The following is a 23,332-nucleotide window of genomic DNA, read 5'->3' as shown; positions in this document are numbered from 1 at the left end:
AGTGAAAGCTTGAACTTAAGGTAAAACCCGAAACTTTAAAATGAAATCTTAAATTCTAGGTGAAACCCAAAACCCTAAAACGTAATCTTAGTTTTCAAGTGAAACTTAAAAGCCTTGGTGAATCATTAAACGCTACGTAAACCCATGGAATCTTAATTCAAACCTTAAATGACAACCTAAGCTCTAAAGTCCTAAAGCTCCAAATAATCTCAAGTTTTTAAATATTTGTATGAAAACCTTTTATGAAATAATTTATTCTCGAATGCCACCTAGATGATGGGATATTTAGGAAATTTTATCTCATTAAGATTTTTTCACATAATTTTGTATTTTAAAATAATAAAATTAAATAAAAAATAAAAAATGAGAATTTTAAATATAAAAAATCACATCCAAACTCTACTTAGAGGTCAAAGAGTTTAGGTGGTCTTTTTATATTTAAGAACCCGATCTTAAATTTGTATCTTGTCATCACTTATGTCTTACTTACGCATGTATCCTATTTTAAATTAATGTTTACACTTATTATGCATATATGTATTTATTTATTTTAATTATTAATGTTTAATGTTAATTATATCGTTCTTCATTTTTTTTACTACATAAAAAGTTCTTTAAAAAATTAGTTTCAAAAATAAATAAATAAATAAAATCAAAATAATATTCTGAGGAATGTAATTTTTTATATTCTACCTAGATGTTGAAGAGTCACTAATAATTATCATTGTAAAAAAATATTATTTTTATTTTTAAAGAATTGTTGTAATAAATCTTGGATGGAAAGGATTATCTTCAAATTCTGTCTTTATGTTGGAGAATTTGAAGGTAATTATGCCTATCCCAAAGGAGTTGCTTAAAAAACTAAAAAAAGCCATATTTTTAGATTATTGCAACTTTGAGCTTCAACAACTCCTGCCCAAAAAGTTAAGAGATCAAAGGAGTTTTACTATACTTTGCATGATTGGAAAATTGAAATTCTTTACGCTTTTTATGATCTTGGTTCATGTATAAATTTAATGCCTGTGAATGTTTTTATGTAGCTAGGTTGTGAATAGTTAAAACCTCTTATATTTAACATTAAGTTTGCTAATCAATCTGCTAAGTTACCACAAGGGATGCTAAAAAATGTCTTAGTGAAAGTTGAAAAATATGCTTTTCATATGGACTTTGCTGTTTTAGATATGGAGGATGATCAGGCTTCATTACTTTTAAATAGACATTTCCTGTTCACTACCAAAGCCCTGATAGATGTATATGAGGCCAACATTACCCTTAGGATTAGACACAAGAAAATACAATTTGTATTTGTAGGGTATGGTGTAATAAGACATGAAGAAGATATTAGTGTGATCAAGGAATTTAAGGAAACCCCAAAATAATTTAACCTATTAGTAAAGCCTCCTGACCCTATGAAAAACTTAGCAAACCCTAACTCCAATTTTGTTAGTCTTTCTAAAAGCTCTTGCTTAGTTTATGTAATCCTTGCCAGAAGAGTCAACCAACCTCCTTAAACAAAGTCTGTTTATGTTATACCACGAAGAATGAGGCAACAAGGAAAACTCTATCCAAAGGGATGAAAAGATTCTGTATAGATTTAGGGATGGTCAAGCTTGACCAAAACTAGCGTTGCTTGGGAGACAACCCAAGTTCTATTTTAATGGTTATGATTTTTTATTTCTTTTATTTATTTTTTAGGATAGGTTTGTTTTAATGTTTTTGTTTGAGTTTTTTTTTTTTTATGGATAAAGAGAAGTAAGGAAGATGATTCATGAATATTCAGCCTTAAAGAAATTTTTGAGGAGTATTTCTTTTTACTTTGAGTTTTTTATATATGATTTTATTTAAGTGTGGGGGAAAAAGAAAACTTTTTGATTTTAACCCATCTTTGTTTTTAAAACCAAATTAACTTGCTAAACTTCATTATGATATTTGTCATAACATATAGATCCGTAGACCTACCACCAGACATAAACTAAAAAAGCCACCACCAATTTTTTTTTGTTTAGGTCGAATAGTAGATTCTAAATTCACGAAATTAGATTTTAAGTTCTGGAGTGCAATTACACGTAAAGAAGGTTATAACACCTTTACTGTGCCTATCTAAAGGATGATACCAGTTTGATTTCAAATTATCTAAGCCTTAAAATATTCTTATAATTTTACCAAATCATTTAATCATTGAAAAATAATCTTAATTTTGCTCAAATAGTTTGGCAACAATTTAAGATAATTTTTTTACCTCAAAAGTATTCATAGAAACTAGTGTCCAACTCTGAAGAGGTTCCATCATCGAGTTCATTAATATATTTTATTTAAGAAACAATTAGTAAAATCTTCTAATAGTTTGGAAAGATTTTACTTCAATGCAAATCTCCGGATACTTTGATAAGATTTTTATTGTAAAATTATATATATAATTTATTTTTAAAAAATTCATTATATTTTTTAATAGTTTGGCAAGACTTATGAGTTTATTTTTAAAATAGATTTATTATTATCATTTTGCATATTTTTAAAACATTTTATAAATTATACAACATTCATGATCAAAATAAATAATAAATGAAAAGATAAGAAAAAAAATGTGCCGATTGTTGGGCTAAGTCAAAGTTGAAGTCTAAAAAAGATTGAACTTGAAATGGGTCCAAGTTAACTCTTAATCCAAGCCTAAAATGAGGCTTTGATGACTTGGGTTCACAAATGGGCCCCAGCTTATTGCAGGTGGCACATGGGCTAGAGGAATTGGGCTGAACACTGGGCTGGGTGAGCTGATGCAAACTACTGCAATTGGGTCGAAACGGGTCAAATGCACCTAGGCTGGGTCAATTCAGAAGCAAAGTGGGTCTTAAATGGATTAAAGGAATTCAGTTCCTCGGTGCCCAAAACTATGCCAGTTTTAGCTTACCATGAAACCCTTATTTTCAGCCTTATTTTTCACTTCTGCCCATTAATTTTCTCTCTCTAAAAGGCATTTTCTCCCTTTTCTCTTGGCGATATGAATTTTGGCATCCAGGAAAGCCAGAACCAGGCAAAGTCACCGTCGTCGCTGCGTCCTTCACTAATCTGCCGTGCATCACTGCAAGTCACCATTGGTGCCAAAAGCCCAAAACGTTGGTCGATTTGTTCCCTTATTCCCTACTTAAACTCTTTTAAAACTCCTTTAAAACCCACTAGATCTAATCCTAAACTTGTTTATTCTACCCTCTGGCAATAGCTTCAATCACCGCCCAAAATCACTTAAAATCATCCTCCTTCTAAAAAAATTATACCCACAATTCTATGATCCACTTGCTTATAGATAGGAAAGGAAATGAAACTTGGTTGATTTGGTTGTTTGTTTGGGTGTTGCCGTGTTTTTGGTTAATAATCTATGGATAGGTTTAGTTCTAGGTTTAATGGGTTGGTTCCGTTTTTGCTCATTTGTTTTTGATTGTTGTTTAATTGTTGATCCTTTCGACTCTTAATGAATTTGTATGCTATTTTGTTCTCTGTTTATAGATTTTATTGACTGCCTCTGTTCACTACTGGGGATTACTTAATCAAAATTTGCCTCTTCTTTGTTGATTACTCTCTCTTTCTTTGTTTATTATGAGTTTTTTTTTAATCTCTTCTCTAGGTTAACGTAAAACTGTGTACTTCTATGCAGAATTTGAGAGATTGATTTTCTGTTTGATTGTGCTTCGATTGTTTGCCAATTGTGTTTGCTCTCAGTTATTGCAGTCGATCAATATGTGATTAAGGCTCACGGTTTATAGGGGCTTTTGTTTGACACTTTTGGTTTACTGACTAATTCTAGAACCTACTTCCTTGACCAAGAATCCCTTGGCTTTACTTGGGACTGCTTGGTGTTCTGAAAATTGGTTGGAAGCTATTGATTGCTCTATGTTGTGGCAATTGCTTCTTGGTTAATATTGTGTTAATGGGAAAGGAGACAAAGAAGGTTTGATGGTGTTCTGTTTTGACGATGATGGTGATTAGGTGCCAGATATGGAGGCTTAATATGTGTTGGTAATTTGGCTTATGGATGGCCTCCCCCTATTATAATTGAAAAATGGTCTCTGTTTTATAGAAATTAAATATTTTTAATTTTGGAAAATTTTACATAATTTGGGATTTCATTCTTGTGAATTAATTGGTGAAATTTTGCATGAATTAAGCCCAAAAAATCCATCAATCCATCAAGCCTGAGATTGAATCCCTAAATCCTTAGCCTCTTTTATTTTTTCTGATTTCTTTTTTCTTACCTTTTGACCTTTTTTTAAAATAATAATAATAATGATAATAATAATAATATAATATAATATTAAATAATATTAAACCGAAGATACAATAAAATAAAACCTTTCTTATCGGGCTCGAAACATCCCAATCATGCCCAATTAATGATTGACGGTCCGTTTTTGGTTATGAAAAAATTTGGATAAAATAGAGTGTTTATAGTTGTTTTACTTTGCATAGTTTTTGTGAAATAAATATTACGTAAAAATAAAAGACATCTATTTTGTTTAGGTCCAAACAAATTAAAAATTTAAAATCCAAATATTCATAATTTAAAAAATCAAGGATTCACAAAATTTTAAAGATTTGCAAGGTTCCATTGAAAAATTTTTAAGATTTCAAGATTTGCAAAGGTTTCAAAATTCACCAAAAAAAATCCAAGACTTGCAAAAATTTCAAGATTTGTAGAAGTTTCGAGTTTTACAAAAGTTTTAGAGTCGCAAAGGTTCTTAGATTCACAAGATTTCAAGTTTTTTAGAGGATCCAGATTCGTAAAGATTTCAAGTTTATAAGGATTTTAGATTTTGCAGAATAGAAGATTCGTAAGAATTCAGATTCACAAGAATTCCTAAGAGTTTCAAATTCTCAAGAATTTTATGTTTTCAAATTTTGAAAGATTTGCAAAAAATTTTAAAAGTTCACAAGAGATTTAGGTTCGCAAAAAATTTAAGTTTGCAAGAATTCATATTTGTAAGAAATTCAAGTTCGTAAGAAATTCAAAGGTTCATAAGAAATTTAGATTCGCAAGAAATTCAAAGATTCGTAAAAAATTTAGATTTAAAAAAACTTCAAAGATTCGTAAGAGATTCAGGTTCGCAAGAAATTCAAATTCACAAAAAATTCAGGTTTACAAAAAATTTAGATTTGCAAGAACTTTAAAGATTCGCAAAAGATTTAGGCTCGCAAGAAATTTAGGTTCATAAGAAATTCGAAGAGTTGCATTTAAAAAATCCAAAATCTAAAGCTTTATGTTCGAAAAACCCATGGATTCACATCAAGGTTCAAAGATTCTTGTTCAAAAAATTTCAAGGTCTCATATCCAAAAGTTAAAGATTTTCATTAAAAAATTTTGAGATTCAAATCTGAAATTTCAAATATTCACATTTAAAAAGTTTTTGGATTCACATCCAAAATTTCAAATTCAAAAATTTCAAAGATTCTTATTTGAAAATTTTTTTGATTCACATCTGATAGTTAAATATTTTCATTGAAAAATTTTGATATTCATATTCGAAATTTCAAAGATTCACATTTGAAAAATTTCAGGGTTTCGTATTTAAAATTTAAAGAATCTTATTTGAAAAGTTCTTTTAAACAAAGGCATTATAACTTTCAAAGTTTGGAAAGCTCATTAACAAAAAATCTCATTATGAAATATATTCCCCATTTGAGGATTCAAAAGTAAAAAATATATATATATATATTTCCCTTATCACAATCAAATTCTTGTCTGTGACAAATATCATGATAATAATACAAATGCATGCTAAATGATACAAATGCCACAATCCAGATTCTTACTAAATTTTGCGAATGCCAATGTCTTACTATAATTCAAATGTTCTTTATATAATGCAAATGCATGCCCCAACAATGATGCAAATGCAATTATCACAATGTATGTAATGCAAATGTCACTAAATCAATGTCATAAAATTCTAATCGTGGTAACAAGGTTTTCAATACTCTAACATTCCTTCTTAGCTTCTTAGTACTATTTCAGAATAAATTTTGTCAACTGATCCATGTCATTTTTCTCATCTGATCACAACTCATAGGTCATATCAATCGATTTATCACATTATTCATCATTGGGTTACCTTATTTGTCCTTTTTAAATCATTTTCTCAAGCTTCTTTCACTTCTTTCATGTTGGATTTCTTTCAAAAGAATGAAAAAATCTTTTACGAACATTGTCGTTCATTTATTTACCATCATTCTAATTCATGACAAATATGATATATTTTCTTAATTCATTTAGGGGATGTGCACTTGGTAAAGAATAAGAAAAATGGGTCTTTATTATTGAAAGAAAAAAATGTATGGTCAAGAACAACTCAAAGATAAATGAAAGCAAAATGCTATGAATATGTAAATGGGATATCAACATTAAGAATAATGATTATTTAGATAATTTTAAACTCTAACTCAGAATCCTTTTTAAAAAACACATTTGATTAATATTTTCAATCTTTAGACATTCATTATCCTTATTCCTAAGATCCTCACATGAAGCTATTTTTTTAAGTTTTCATTGTTACTTAAATTGCTCTTTCAAGTTTCAGTTTAAGTCTTTTTTTTTCTTTTACCTTTTATTTATTTTATTTTTTTCATTTTTTTGCACACCCCTTTCTTATCTTTTTTTCTCATTTCTTTTTCCCCTTTGATCCATCAATAATATTTTGATCAAAACTCTAAATAATCCAATGGTAAATCTGTCTTAATTCAATTTATAATTTTCTAATTCAAGTATTCATATTCGATCAAAATAGATTTTTAAGGAACGTAACGTAAGCTAAGGCGAGGGGTTATAAAAGAAATGAACAAAACAAGCTCAAATTGTATTTAAAGGGTTATAAAACCAAGAACTATTTCTTTTCATATGGAGCACCTTAACATTTTGCCCCATCAATTTTTCTTTCATTTTTTTTCATCATTTTTCAAGAAAAATTTAAGTACAAAAGGTTTTACCCCTAAAATAACTAAGGATAAACAAGCTTCTTAAAGTTTGTCCCAATGTAGGGTGATCTTTGGTGAGGATTTCTTAAAAAAAATTTTAACAAGCTCAATGGGGTAGCAAGGGATAATTTTGCTCTTTTGTGAAAGGTAGATGAAAATAGCCATTTATCATTTTCAACATGAATACTTTCAATGAAGAACATTGATTGAATAAGAACAGACTTGTGAATGAACCATTGCAAAGATTATGTATTGCTTCACTTTTAAAATTCTTCACTAGATTTATCTTTTTTTATTCAACAGTTTCAATGAATCAACAATCCCAATTCATCAATTATATCATCATGAATGATATTTTCAAAATCGAATATTAAATTATTGTTATAATTGTCTTAACATTTATTATTCAGAATAAAAAAATGGATATAGTGAAAGGATGTGGAAGGTAAAAGTATTTAACGGTAATTCACACGAAAAAGGAATGCCAAGAAAATACATCAAATCTATCACTTTTATTAAAATGATAAAAAATAAGATGAAATCCAAATACATAAAAGAGATTTATATTCTCAAGAAATCTTAAGATAATAAGCAGTTCCAATCAGCCTTCCTAAAATTATACCCTAAGTGATTGGACAAAGGGCCATTGTAAATATTCAACTCTCCTGATTCATTGAAGCTCATCATGCTTGCTCAAATCAAACTTTGCATCTTATGCTTGAAAGCAGGGAAGGTTTCTATAGAGTGACCCACATTGGTAGTCACATGTAACATTAACATTGTACCATTTAAAATAAGGTGGCTTTAATGGTTTCAAAAGGACTAGGGATACCAAGTCATTCTTGATCAATTCTAGAAATAACTCAGCATAGTTTATTGGATAGGATCAATGTAAGCTTTCTCTTGATTGCCCCTAGATCTTCCCAAACCACTCGTTTGATTATTAGGCCTTGAAACTAGTGTAGTGACAAAATTAGACCCATACGTTGATGCTTGAAAAGCTAGTTGATAAGGGTTTGGGTAAGTGTTATTTATCATTGGATAATGAGCCTGGTAAGGAATTTGTGCAAAATTGTTGATTGCAGAGTAGTAAGCAAGATGATCAAGTGATGGATATAGATTATAACTTTTAAATTATTGCCCTTCAAAACTCACTACTTGGGCTTCAACTTCTTTTTTTTTAGGTATCCCACTTTTTTTGGCACTACTAATTTCTCATTCTTTAGGTTTGCCACTCTTGATGGCTTTTTCAATAATCTCTCATGAGATCACTATATCAATAAAGTTTTTTATTGCATTTCCTATCATCTTCTCATAATATGATGCTTTTAAAGTGCTTACAAATAAAACCATTGTTACTTTCTTAGTTAAAGGAGGTTAAGCTTAAGTAACTATATCCTTCAATCATTGGGCATATTCTTTAAAAGATTCTATTATCTTTTTCTCTCTGCTTTGTAAAGAAATCAAGAGTCATGTCTATAATATGATGGTATTGATTTATAAAGAAATAAGTCAAATCTTTTCATAATTGGATACTGGTATTGTCTAACTAGACATACCACATTGTAGTAGAATCAATTAAACTATCTTAAAATACATGCATAAGTAACTTCTTATTATTAGCGTAGATTGTCATCTTTTAACAGTATATAATGGCATAAGTTATCAGATTCTTAGTATCATTGTACTTTTCAAACTTCAAAACTTTAAATTTCAAAGGAATAACAACATCCGAGACCAAATAAAAGCTAGCAGCATTCATGGAGCCATAAAAATTTATCCTTTCAATAGCTCGTAACCTCTCCTCAAGCATGTTCATCTTGTAATCAACTTTTTAATCTTTCAAAATCTCAACCATTTTCAATTTCTCTTTTGAAATGTCCATATTAAAAACTTGGATCGATTCAACTGCTTTTTCAGTAAAGCTAAAGTTGTTGTAGCTTTGTACATTACCTTTGTTGGATGTAGGTGGCATTTCTGTGTAAGTATATCTTGTCAAAATGCAAATTGTTATGATGGTAGGCTTGGAGTGGACTGGACCTGACGTGGACTATAACAGGGAGGATACAGTGGATTAAAAAGTTCATTCGAAACATTTTCCTTTATCGTCTTTCCCTTATTCAGCTTACCTAAAGTTTCAAGGATCTTGCTCAGTTTTTCTTTGATTTCTTCCTGAAATTTTTCTAATTTCTCAACATGGCTCACATTATCTTGTTCTATTCTTTTAGCTTGCGAGCTTGAGCTCGAAAATTGTACTTGTGGTGAGTTGATCAAGTTATTCTTGAACCTTAATTTTTCATAATTAGGGTGTAGATTTATAGTGATGTTTATATGACCATCAGATTATGTATAAGACTGAATACAAAAATGCATGAATGCAATAAAGATGATTTAATGATGTCTATGCATGCATATACAATAAAAGAAAAAGGTTAATAAAAAAATATATATATATATATATAAAGAATAATATATACAAAAAACAACATAAAAAGTTAGTACGCAAATACAAAAAAAATATATAAATTTATAAATAAAATAAATATCCTATCATATGTCTTATTTGAGACTTTCTAACACAAGAGAAGACATGTCTCTAACTTAATTTTTGATATTTAAAGTTTATTTACATGTTAAGTTTAAAAATTTGATAATTTAAGATGTAAATATTTTATTTTATCTGAGATATTTTTTTATGAGGAAATAAGGGCTTTCGATCATTTTGGTTCCATATGTGGCTAATTAGAATTCTTTTAAGTTTGATTTGATTTTTGATTTAATGTTTCTTTTTTTTTTAAAAAAAGGAAGTCAAAGAAAGAGGGAAATCAAAATAGGATTATTATGAATAAGGAAATTTATGGATACAGATCCTGGATCAAATTTGGAAGTTCATAATTTGATGATCTTAGGCTTAATTCGTGTAAAATCAAATCACCAGAAATCAAATTACATTCATTTGGTTGATTCTTTCCAAACTAAAAGGATTAAATCCTTATCAATAGGGATGTCAATCGGGGAAAGAAGCCAACGACAATTCCTAACGAATTCATTTGTTTTTATTTATTTATTTATTTATTTATTGACCAATGCCGCCCATCAATCAAAATCCGAGCACATATCTTAAAGAAACCTCCATATCCGACGCCTAAGCCATCCAGAACTAAACAGAACCCAGAAACACACCCAAAGAACCCAGAATTTCAAACAGAACAAGCAAGTCAAAAATCAACCCAGAAACAAACCCTCGAAACAAAATAAAAGACAAATATCCAAGTAAAAACAAAAATCAAAACATTGACAAAGCAAAAGGGAAAGGCAGGAATTGCGTCGCTAGTGATTCGTCGGCAAGGTGACAGAAAGCGATGAAAGATGGCATACGACAATCCCCCATAAACTGGGTTTCATCATAGGCGTATGGTTCCTTTTATGATTAGGCCTTGGTGAGACTGGCGATTGACGTGGAGATCAACGATGGCTGGTGGTAGTCATTGGTGAACGACGTCAGCAACTAGTGGAAACTGCGACGGTTTCAGTCGGGGTTTGGATTTGTTTGTTTCTCTGGTTAATAATAAAGAAAAGAGAACAGAGGTGAACGAATGATGCTATTTTAAGTGTTTAAGACCCAATCTATATGCGGCCGTTTTGGGAATTAAGAGAACCAAGTGGTTAACGGCTCAGTTTTGGGCACCAAGGAACCAGGTTCCTTTGACCCATTTAACAACTGCGTTTTGTCTCTGACCCAACCCGACCTAGGTGTATTCGACTCATTTTGGCCCACTTGCAACAGCTCACCTAAGCCCAATAGTCAACCTAATTGCTCCAACCCGCATACCATCTGGAATAAACTTGGGCCCATTTTTGAGCCCAAGTCATCAAGGCCTCATCTCAAGCTTAGAACAAGAATTAACTTGGATTTATTTCTAGCTTAATATTTTTTTTATTTCAACTTTGACTTGGTCTAAAAAATTGGTACAATTTTCTATCTTATCCCTTTATTTATTATTTTGATCATAGATGTTTTAAAATATATAAATGTTTTAAATGATAATAATAAATTTATTTTTAAATAAATCCATGAGTCATACTAAACTATTGAATGTGTTTTATGAATTTAATTTTTTTATGAATTCTACCAAATTATTGAAAAATCTCATAAATTAATTTTTTTTAAAAAAATCTATTGTTGTTAAAATATTTTGAATTTTTTTATCCTACCAAACTATTAGAGAATTTGCATCTTAAATTAAATCTTATTAAATTATTGAAAGATTTAATATATTTTCTAAAAAATAACCTTATAATAAAATCTCACTAAACTATTGTTAGATCTGCATCAAAGTAAATCTTACTAAACTATTAGAAGATTTTACTGATTATTTCTTTAATTAAAATTCAAATGAATCTGATGATGGAGTTTCTTTAGGGTAGGATACTAGTCTCCGTGAATATTTCTAAGGTGATAGAATTATCTTAAATTGCTATCAAACTATTAAAGTAATTTTAAAATTAATTTTCAATATTAAATATTTTTATAAATCATAAATATGGTTAATGTTTAAATAATTTGAAATCAAACTAGTACCATCATTTGAATGGGCGTTATGAGGGTGCTATAACATTTCTCTCGTATAACTGTACTCTCAAATCTGAAATATGATTTCATGAACTAGAATATACTATTTAAAGGTACTTAAGTCAATCTTAAGACTCATTTTTAAATGAGACAGATTCTGTCAGGTGATTAATCACATCTAAACAAAAAAGATTGGTAATGACTCCTTTAATCTATATCTAGCGATAGGTCCACAAATCTATACATTATGACCTAAGGGTTCTCAAATTGTTCCTTATATCATTGTCTATTTTAAAGCTAATAAGGTATTCCAATCTTCACCCATTATAGGTTACAAACGGGAATGGTTCAATTTGAGTGAGAGTTTTTCACTAGCTCATGTGGAGATATGAAATCTCACAAAGGCGTAGATACTTTACTCATTCTTAAGGGATAGAACTTGGATGTAGAGTTCATATTATGCATATGCAAATTAATAACAGATATATAAAATGAATAAATAAACAAAATAAATAAAATACAAGCAAGAAAAAAAATCTTAAACTTATTAGGTTAGGCTTGGATAATAAGAAATTATTTACTAGCTTGACTCTTGGTATCCTTTGTGGAGTCGTCAAACTGTCATAACGTGTAGATCTGTGGACCAACCGTTAGACATAAACCAAAAAAGTTGCCACAAATCTTTTTTTTTGTTTAGGTACGATTGACCACCTAATTGAATCTATCACATTTAAAGAGGAGTCCCAAGATTGACTTAAGTGCCTTTAAATAATATATTCTAAAATCCACGAAATCAAATTTTAGGTTTAGGAGTGCAATTACACATAAGAAAAATTATAGTACCTTTACAGTGCCTTCTCAGTGCCTATCCAAAGGATGGTACCGGTTTGATTTCAAATTATCCAAGCTTTAAAAAATTTTATAATTTTACCAAATCATTTAATTATTGGAAACTAATCCTAAATTTGCTTCAATAATTTGGTAGCAATTTAAGATAATTTTCTTACTTCAAGAGTATTCATGAAAACTAGTGTTTCATTCTAAAGAGGCTCCATTGTCAGGTTCATTAATATATTTTATTGAGAAAATAATCAGTAAAATCTTTCAATAGTTTGAAAAGATTTTACTTCAATGTTGATCTCCCAATAATTTGGTAAAATTTTATTGTAAAATTATGTATGAAATTTATTTTAAGAAAATTTATTAAATCTCCTAATAGTTTGATAATATTTAATTTAATATTTAAATCGTTCAATAGTTTGGTAGGACTTATGAGTTTATTTTAAAAACAAATTTATTATTATCATCTTATATATTTTAAAACATCCATGATCAAAATAAATAATAAATGAAAAGATAATAAAAAAATGTACTAATTGTTGGGCCAAGTCAAAGTTGAAGTCCAAAAAAGATTAAACTAGAAAAAAGTCCAAGTTAACGCTTAATCCAAGCTTAAAATGAGGCCTTGATGACTTGGGTTCATAAATGGGCCCTAGTTTATTGTAGGTGGCACACAGGTTGGAGCAATTGGGCTGACCACTGGGTTGGGTGAGCTAATGCAGATTACTACAACTGGGCCAAAGCAGGTCAAATGCATTTAAGCAGGGTCGATTCAGAAGCAAAGTGGGTCTTAAATGGATCAAAGGAATCCAGTTCCTTGGTGCCTAAAATTGTGCCATTTTTAGCTTACCATGAAATACCTATTTTCAGCCTTATTTTTCATTTTTACCCATTAACTTTCTCTCTCCAGAAGGCATTCTCTCTTTTTTCTTTTGGCGATATAAATTCTGGCATCTAAGAAACCTAGAACCAGGTGAAATCGTCATTACCGTTGCATCTTTCACTAGTCTGCTGTGTGCCACTGTAAGTCATTATTTTTGCCAAAAGCCCAAAACCTTGGTTGATTTGTTCCCTTATTCCTTGCTTAAACTTTTCTAAAACTCCTTAATAATCCATTAATCTAATCCCAAACTTGTTTCTGCTATATTCTAGAAATAGCTTCAGTCACCGCCCAAAATCACCTAAAATCATCCTCTTTCTACTAAAAAAATATACCTACAATTCCATGATCCACTTGCTGCCAAATAGGATGGAGAATGAAACTTGGTTGATTTGGTTGTTTTTCTGGGTGTTGTCGTGTTTTTGGTTAATAATCTATGGATGGTTTTAGTTTTGGGTTTAATGGGTTGGTGCCAGTTTTGCTCTTTTATTTTTGATTACTATATAATTTTGATCCTTTTGACTTTTAATGAATTTGTATGCTATTTTGTTCTCTGTTTGTTGATTTCCTCGACTGCCTCTATTCACTGCTAGGGATTACTTGATCAAAATTTGCCTCTTCTTTGTTGATTACTCTGTCTTTCTCTAGTTATTGTGAGCTTTTTTTTTTAATCTCTTCTCTAGGTTGACGTAGAATCGTGTACTTCTGTACAGGATTCGAGAGATTACTTTTTTATTTGCTTGTGCTTCAATTGTTTGCCAGTTGTGTTTGCTCTCAATTTTTGCAGCTGATTAGTATCTAATTAAGGCTTGCAGTTTGCCCGAACTTTTATTTGATACTTCTAGGTTACTGACTAATTCTGAAACTTGTTTCCTTGACCAAGAATTCCTTGGCTTTGCTTAGGACCACTTATTGTTCTAGAAATTGGTTGGAAATTATTGATTGCTATGTGTTGTGGTGATTGCTTCTTGGTTTATGTTATGTTAACAGGAGAGGAAACAAAAGAAGTTTGATGGTGTTCTATTTTGACGATGATGATGATTAGGTGCTGAATGTAGAGGCTTAGTATGTGTTGGTAATTTGGCTGGTGGATGGCCTCCCTTTTTACAATTGAAATTGGTTTCTGTTTTATAGAGATTAAATCTTTTTAATTTTGAAAATTTTCACATAATTTGGGATTTCATTCTCGTGAATTAATTGGTGAAATTTTACATGAATTAAGCCCAAAAAATCCATCAATCTATCAAGTCAAAGATTGAATCCCTAAATCCTTCGCCCCTTTTATTTTTTTTGATTTTTTTTAACCTTTTGGTCTTTTTGAAAAAATAAAAAATAAAAAAAATAAAATAAACAAAATGGTATAATATAATATAATATAATATTAAATAATATTAAATCAAAAATATAATAAAATAAAACTTTCTTATTGATCCCGAAACTTTTCAATCGGGCCCAATTAATGATCGATAATTCGTTTTTCATTCTGAAAAAATTCGAGCAAAATAGGATATCTACAATATTCATTTAGTTGAAAATTATATGTATTTTCTTGAATGACTAAAGTATGATATGAAATGTAAGTATGAATATAGTGAAACTTGAAAATAATTCTTAAGTAGGTTTTTTCTTTGGATATGATTTTTATACATATATCTTTATTTTCTTTATATGAAATGCTATGATTTTTGTGAAGGTTTATGAATTATGGATTTGCATGAAATTTAAGATTTTAATAAGTGCTCTAGAATTCACTTACTCAAACTTTGAAGTGAAATCATATATTATATTTAACTTAAGAGATGTTCTAGATAGTTTTTTGGATCATTTGAGCCTTTTTCAAGTCCACCTTGTGACAATACATCCTTAGTACCATTTTTTTAAACTTATTTACTAGTCATTTTCTTTGTTTATTTAGCGACATTATAAGCCTAATATGCCTTTTCTTTTATTATTATTATTACCTTTTCTTTTGTTATCCTAATCTATTATACTTATTTGTGTATCATGGACATATTCTTATATTTGAGAGGAAGAGAAATGCAAGGAAAAAAAGAAAAAGACAAAAGCAAGACAAAGTCGAATAAAGCAAAAAATGGCTATCATTAAAAAAAAATTCACAAATACAAAGTAATAAAATATGCCTCACAAGTTAAGTTTCCAAAAAGAGCTCATAATTGTTCAAAGTCCAAGAAGTAAAGAAAAAGTAAGCTTAGAGTTTTGAGCTTAAAAATTTATTTTTCATACATTGACCCAAGCCTTACATTACAAACCTAAAAGACGTTTTAATCTTAAGTTGTATATGTAGTTGAATATGTAAATCTAACATTAGTGGAGAGAGATGAGGAAAATAGACATATAAAGCCTATTTTATTTTTAAATTGAAATGTGATAAAGTGTTCCGTATTCTATTTACTTAAGTTATATGCATAATTTAAAGATGGAGTAGATTTGTATGAATGAATAGCATAAGATATTGAAAGCTTGCTTTTAGAAGATATTCTTGTGACTCTATATTCATTCTTAATTTTGTATTATGCAATATTACATGTTAAGAGTTTTGTATAATTTTTGACTTTGAGGATGCTTATAATATTTTTTAGTTTTGTTGATTTGAGATTTGTTTAAGGACAAACAAAGATTTAAGTATGAGAGTGTGATAGCACCAAAATATATAGAGATTTTAAATGTTAAAATAGTTCTAAAATTTAAATTTTTGGATGATTTGTGATGCTTTTCATGTTATTTTCATGATTTAAAAATTTTCAAGCTCAAGATTTATTTTCATGCAAGCCATAATGTAATCATGCAAGGCTCACATTCGGCCCAACCATATAAGCTCTATTACCACCCATATTGATCCATATTCAAACATGCACAAGCCATTTAAACCAAAATCCATTTAGCCAAGATGGAACTTAAAGATAATCAAGCTTCCTTGCTTAGCCAAGAAGAGAATGCATTGCACAAGAACTTTACAAACTCCACTACATTCGACCAAGATGAAGTTGAAACTTACTATGAAGGTTGTTGATTACCTTTGAAGAACTTCACTTAGAGTAAGATTTTATCCATTCAAAATTCAAAAATTGGATAAAATTTCAAGTCCTTTAAAACTATAAGCCTTAGCCAAATCTAATGGAGGAAATTATCCAAGATTTGATTAAGATGCAAGCAAAGGCCAAGATTGATCCACCAAGACTCCATTTGACCATGAATACTTAAACATGGAGAGTCCCATTCGACTTTAAAATGTAGAAGATCAAGATAAAGCTCATCCAATTGTATTTGAATTAAAATCAAACACCTTTGTAGTTTATCCCTCTTGGTCGAACCAACGCCTATAAATAGACAAGTCCATTCACTTGTTTCACCATCTTTCTCCTCACTTTTTTTTTTTTTTTTGGTTTTTAAAATTTTTTAGTTTTTTTATTTCCTTTAGTTAAGGTATTAGCTTAGGAGATGGGTTTGCCAATTACCAAGTTCTTGTTCTTTAAATCTTTTTTAATTAAGAAGTATTTTCATTTAAAGATTTTTTTTCTTGTTTTCTTGTTTACAAAATCTTGTTTCTTGTTTTCTTTAATTTCAGCACAAGCAATCTTTAATTTTCAAGATCCAAGTTTTTTTATTTGCTTTGTAAGATTTAGCCATCACCTTTTTTCTTTCATGTTCTTTAAGTTGTTTTCATGCAATCTGCATTTTCTTTACAAGCATTCGGCTATTACTCCATTTTTATTTACTTTGCAGTCTTTTAATTCTTTTCTTTAGGATTAGTTGTTGGTATTAATTTTTACTTCCCAAATAATAGTTGGTGAAGTTTAGATTCCTGCCATTTATCAACTTTAATCTTTACTTTGATCCTGTTTATTTAAATCTTGTAACCTTAAAATCTTGAATATTTATTTGTTTAGATATAGGATCTTATCCTTTAGCCTTTGGTACTTATAAACTATCTAACATCATTTTTTATAATCCTTGAAGAGATAATATTTGAAATATTTCACTTTATTATTTGATCTGTGCGCTTGCAGACTGTATACAAAAAGTAACAAATCAAGTGATCTTAAATTTAATATTTAAAATAATTCTTTTATTTTATTTAGTTTTTTTTTTTTTTTGCAAAATCCTTTTAATACATTTTATTTAGTTAGGAATAAAATGAAAATTTTTAGTGTTGAAATTTTTTTTTCTAAATTTTTTAATATTTAGGTGAAATTTTAAAAAATATTTTTATACTTGAAATTCTCATAATAACCTTTAAAAACTGGCATAATATTCTTTTATAAAAAATACCTTCTAATATCTAAGTAGGGTTTCAAAAATATAAGATGGATTTAAATTGGTAATTTTGTATTTTTTAATTAGTATATATTTTTTTGACAATAATACAATGCAAGTGATATAACATAAAGTAAATGGATGATGCAAATACAAATTAAAAAATACAAATTTATCGATTTAAATCCATCTTATATTTCTTTAACTTTATCTCTTTTTATTTTTTCATCATTATTTTAAAAAACATTTAGTGATAAAATTATTTATTTATTTATTTTTATGTTAGAAAAATTTTTTAATCCTGCAATATCTAAGTGAAATTTAAGAAAATTAATCATTCACTTAAAAAATTCTAATAATTAATTTTTGGTAAAAATGAAAATGATATTTCTTAATAAAAATATGTTTTAAATTCTCTCCAATATTTAAGTTAGGATTCCAAAATCATTTTTTTTTTTGAAATACTATTCTATTTGTTCTTAAAAGAAATTTTTTGAAATTATTATTTTACTATTTCACATTTACTATTAATGTATAAAATGCATATATAAAAATATGAGCATAAATTAAATAATGCATGTAATTATATTTCTTTTCTAAATAGATTTTATTTAGGATGAAAATTATAGGTTTTGTATTTGAAATATTTTTGTTTGTTTATTTTTTAACTTCTTATTATCTATGTAGAATTATAAAACATTGATTTTTTCACTTAAGAGATTCACATAAATATTTTTAAAATTAAGATAATATTTCTTTGTAAAAATAATTATTTGAATCCTCTCCAATATTTAGGTAAAATTTTTTAAAATTATATTTACTTAAAAATATTACCTTATGCTCTTATTTTTAAAACCCCTTTTTTAAAAGATTATCTTTTAATAAAAAAATTATTAACCGTCACTTTTTATTCAAATTTCCTTTAATTTTATCAATCATCCACAAGCAAATTATTTTTCAGAAATATATATATATATATAAATGCATTTTATTTATTATTACAATTATTTTTTTTTACAATTCCTAAAGCAACATTAAAAAACCAAAAAAAAAATTAAGAACATAATAAAATAAATAAATAAAAGATAAGGAAATATTCCCAAATGAAGCTTTTGGGCTGTGAACCCAATGAAATCTACCCAAAAAAATCATGTAGTCCAATCTTCAAGGGTTTGGGACTGACTAGGCCCAAACTACAGCGGCCCACCTCTTGTCCATCAGCCCCGAGTAGTATCAGCTAGGAACCGGTTATCGGTATGATTGGCTATGGGTCACTGGGTCATAGGTCGTGGGTTAACTGTTTCCAGGCGAGCGGGCCGTGTGCGCGGGTTTAGGATTCAGGTGCAGTTTCACGCGGGTTAGCCCCTTTTTTTGTTGACTATAAAACACAAAAGGTTTTTTTTTTTTATCCTCTTCGAAAAAAAAAAAAAATCCCAAAACTCTCTAAAAAAATCGAAAGGAACACTGGCCATCCTCAAACCCAGATTCCGGCCTGCACCACCGTCTCTGCTGCCGTCAGCCACCACTCTTTGACGCCAGCTTGAGCCCAAAAAAGCTTTTTTGATTCCTTTTTCCTTCCTCTCTTCACTTTTCCAGTTGGTTTTGCGTAAAAATCCCTAGTTTTTCCCTATATCTAGGCTAAAAGCCCTCGCTTCAACACCATAAAAGACCCCTCTCCGTTGCACCAAATCTTACCATTTTCGACTATGTTATTCCTCAAGCCAAGATCTTCCTCTTTTTCAAAAATGGCTTCCCGAATCTCTTTAAAACTCCCTATACTGAAAATCCAAATCCCCCTTTTCCTTTTTTTTTTTTTTTTTCTTTTTTGTCTTTACTGCTGCTGTTGGCGTTGTTGTTCCCCACTCCATGGGATGCATTTTTTTGGTTGCTTGTTGCGGTTCACTAATTTTTAAAAATTTTTGGTTCGGGTGGGACTTTTTGGGGCTTGCTGATATGTTTTAGGCTTTGTGGTGGTTTTTTGGTCATTGAAGATGATGATGGTTGGTTGTGGTTTAGATGGAGGAATTGGGTTTGGAAGGGCAACGTAGGAGCCTGAACTTTTGCTTAATGAAATTCAGTGGTGATATTCAGTGGTAAGGGGCAGTAGAGGCTGCGGGTATATGGTCATTGAAGGTGAAGGTGGCATTTGTAGAAGTAGAGCAAGTATCGAGATTTCTTGCTTCTGAATTGTTTGCTGTGTTTTCGGCTGTGATGGTGGTTGTAGGTTGTTAATGGGTGGTTTGGCTATTGGTGGTGACTGTGATTCGGTGGTAGTGGTGGTGGCAGTGGGTTAGGCTACAGAGTCTTTTTGGACTTTTGTTGGGTTTTTGTTTTCTGTCTCCCCTCCCCTGTTGTGAAAAAAGTTCGGTTCTTGTAGCACCGCATTTCATACAAGACATGATAATTGAATTCTTTGCTGCGCTGCTGCAAGATGATGTTGCATTTAGGGCTTTGTAGCTTGCTGAATTTGGGAGAAGGTGAAGGTGGGGCTTTGAGGGATGGAGCTGCTGACTTTTGGGATGTCTTTAATCAGTTAGTGTTACGAGTTAATGGGGTAAAATGAAGAGGAAAATTGAAGAGCTGTAAATGATTAACTGTTTGGGGGAAGAGAAAAGGGGAGATGAGAAAGTGAGGGGAAGGCTGTTGCCATGGCAGCCGACCCGCTCACATTTCTTTTGAATTTTTTGAATTTTTCGTTTTTTTTTTTTAATATTTCAATTAATTAAATTAATTAATCCTAATCATATAAATCTATAAAACTCCAATATTTTGCAAAAAAATTCAAGTCTTTTACACATATATTCCAAATTTATATATTCTAACTTTATTACATAAAACACAATAAACGTTTGGTTTCCTAATGTTTATATGAATTCTTGACTTTTGATTTTTTTTTATTTATATTTTTTAAAATCATTATTTATTAAAATTTATTAAAACACTTAGCTGACTAATTTTAAATTTTTTTTTTATGATTTATGGTTTTTCAACTTTTTTTAAGGAAGAAACTATAGTTTTTCAATTTTTTTTTTTTTTTAAGGATGAATAGCTATATAAGTGTATTTTATATCTGTATTAAATTTTATATTCCTAATCATGAGGTTTATATTTTATTGTGTTTGTATTTTATAATTTTTTATTTTTTAATTGTGGTTTATGATTTTTTTATTTGACATTTCAAGGTTTTTTTAATCTATTGATGTACATTTTAGTGTTTGTATTTTTATTATTTTTAATTTTTTTGTACTGATCGTATTTTTTTATTTCAAGTTTGCCTTTTAGCCAATTAAATTTTATCATGATTGCTAAATTGACATTTGAAAGAAATGAGAATGTTCAAATTTTGTGTTTGTGGATTGTGGGGGATATTTATAATTATAAGACTAAATAATGTGTTAGTATCAACTTTTTTGTTATGATTGCAAGTAAATATCATTTTGATCATTTCTTTTTTTTTTTTAATTTATGTTTTTGGCTACTTATAAAATATATGTAACCTCTTTAATTTTTAGTATTAGTTACTTTCATCTTTTAATAATTTTTTATTCTAAAAGTTAAAGGTATAATTTCTATTGTCTAATCTCTTATTTATTGTTTTTTGTAAGAAAAAAGTTATTAATAGCATGTTCATTTACTTTGGATGAATTTGTTTAAAAGGTTAAAATTTTTTATATTATTTCTTAGTTTCTTATAAAATTCATACTATATTATTTTATATTAATTTTTAAGTTGTTATATTCAATAAATTTTCATATGAATTACATTAGATAAGTAAATATATACATTAATTTAATTGGAAATAAAAAAAAATATAGTTTTTTTCACATATTATTTTACAAGTTCTATGTTGAAACTATTGTTTGATTTTATGTTAGTTAGCCTTTCTTATTTTTCACAATGTAGTTATCTTATTTTTGGTTTTTTTTTTTTATGTTAATTGTTAGATTTCAGGTAGTTTTAATCAATTTTATGTAAGTAACATTGTTAGATTTCACGTATTCTTTTGTGTTTATTGTTAGATTCCATGTAAGAAAAGAAAATTCTATCAAAATTAAAATTTTCAATTTTCACATTTTTTTGGTAAGAAATTTCATTTATTTGTAGTAATTATAAAATATAAAATATATTTTTTATTTTAAAAATTATATCATATATAAAAATAACTCTTATACTACAAACTTTATGTCATTTTGGTACCTAAAGAAATAAATTCTCATCTTAATTTTTAAACTTTCATTCCATAAAATACTCAAATACTCTACGCTAACACTGTTAAGGAAGTTGCTTATATAGCATTAATACCAAAATCATGACACATGACATAAATGTCCATTCATCACCACATTATTTATTTTTCATGTCATTTTTTGAATTATTTTCATTTAAAAATCATATCTTATTTTTTTATTTTTAAAATTTTTTTGCTGACATAACAATAGCTTACGTGATAATAACTGAACAACTATGACACATGAAATGATTTTATTAGATATTCATGCTACATGTCAGCCACTGACGATAATAGTGTATAGTACCAAAGTGTTTGGTGAAATAAAAGTTAGAGTACTAAAGTAATAATTTTATTTCTTTAGGTATCAAACTAGTATAAGATATATATTATATGGGTCATTTTACATATGAACCCTTATTGTTATCAAGTTATAATTAAATATTGGTGATGTTTGAGTTGCCTTCAATTTGCTATTGGTTAAACCATTTATAAATTGTAATTATTATTTTCTACCTTTTTAAATTTATTTTTTTTGATGAATATATTAATTTGTTATTTACTTTTGTTATTGAGTAATGCTATGTGTCAGAGATATTAATTTAATATATTTTCTTAATTTTTACTTCATAATTTCATTGAAAAAAAATTATATTGTTTACCTTACAAAATCATTTCTAAAAGAAATATATGAGGTTGTTGTGGATAACATTATATTAGAACGTAGATTAGAAAGATAATGATCTTAATAATTTATGGTTAATATTATTTATATTTTTAAAAATAAAGTAAATAATTGATATTGATTCAAATAAATATATTAAAAATAAAAAATTAAATATAGGTGTTACTCATGCAAATAATTCATGACTTTTTAATTTTTTTGCATCATTTTAATTAAAAAAATTTAAGCATTGAGTAGTTTTGAATTGCTAACAAATAGTCTAACACTAAAAAATATTATTTCATTTTATTTGTTTTAAGAACTTTACAAAGTAAGTTATATTTAAACAACAAATTATAATAATTAAAGTACATTCTCCTTTTAGTTTGTTTATATAGTGCATTGTTAAAAATAAATATTTTGTAAAAGTTAAAGAAATAATAATTATAATAATTTATGATTCTCTAATATTTGATTCATTAATATTACAATAAGTTTTATTAAACTTCTAAAATTTTCATAACAACATTAAAACATTAATGGAAATGAATGAATACTAAAGTTGAAAGAATACTTTAATAAACTTAATGCTATAATTGGATAAATATTAATAAAAAAGAAAGGAAAGGTAGGGAAATGAAATGAAAGGAAATGAAAGTTTTTTTAGAGAAAAGGAAAAGATACATATAATCTTGTTTTGATAGCTAAAATTAATAAAAAAAAATGAATCATAACTACCATTATTTGTTTAAAGAGTGAAAAGGAAAGGAAATGATTAATTATAACATTATTTTTTTAATTATAACCTTCTTTTTATAAAATAACATATAATATCAAATTAAACTTTTTAATGAAATATTAAACTAAAATGCAAAATAATGTATAATATTTTTTAATTGTAAAAACCAAATATCT

The 23,332-nt window shown here is 28.2% G+C and overlaps 1 long non-coding RNA gene across 1 annotated transcript; it reads left to right on the top strand.

Annotated features, from left to right (window-relative positions):
* Positions 1-13,097: 13,097 nt before the first annotated feature.
* LOC149514227 (uncharacterized) lies at positions 13,098-14,385 on the top strand. Its single transcript, XR_016328588.1, has 2 exons — positions 13,098-13,393; positions 14,241-14,385. It is a non-coding gene; the product is annotated as an uncharacterized LOC149514227 (long non-coding RNA).
* Positions 14,386-23,332: the final 8,947 nt, after the last annotated feature.

Source organism: Durio zibethinus, chromosome 16, assembly GCF_047325235.1.
Source record: "Durio zibethinus cultivar Kanyao isolate XHJ-2024 chromosome 16, ASM4732523v1, whole genome shotgun sequence".
Taxonomy (NCBI): Eukaryota; Viridiplantae; Streptophyta; class Magnoliopsida; order Malvales; family Malvaceae; genus Durio; species Durio zibethinus.
This window is presented reverse-complemented; position numbering and strand designations above follow the sequence as displayed.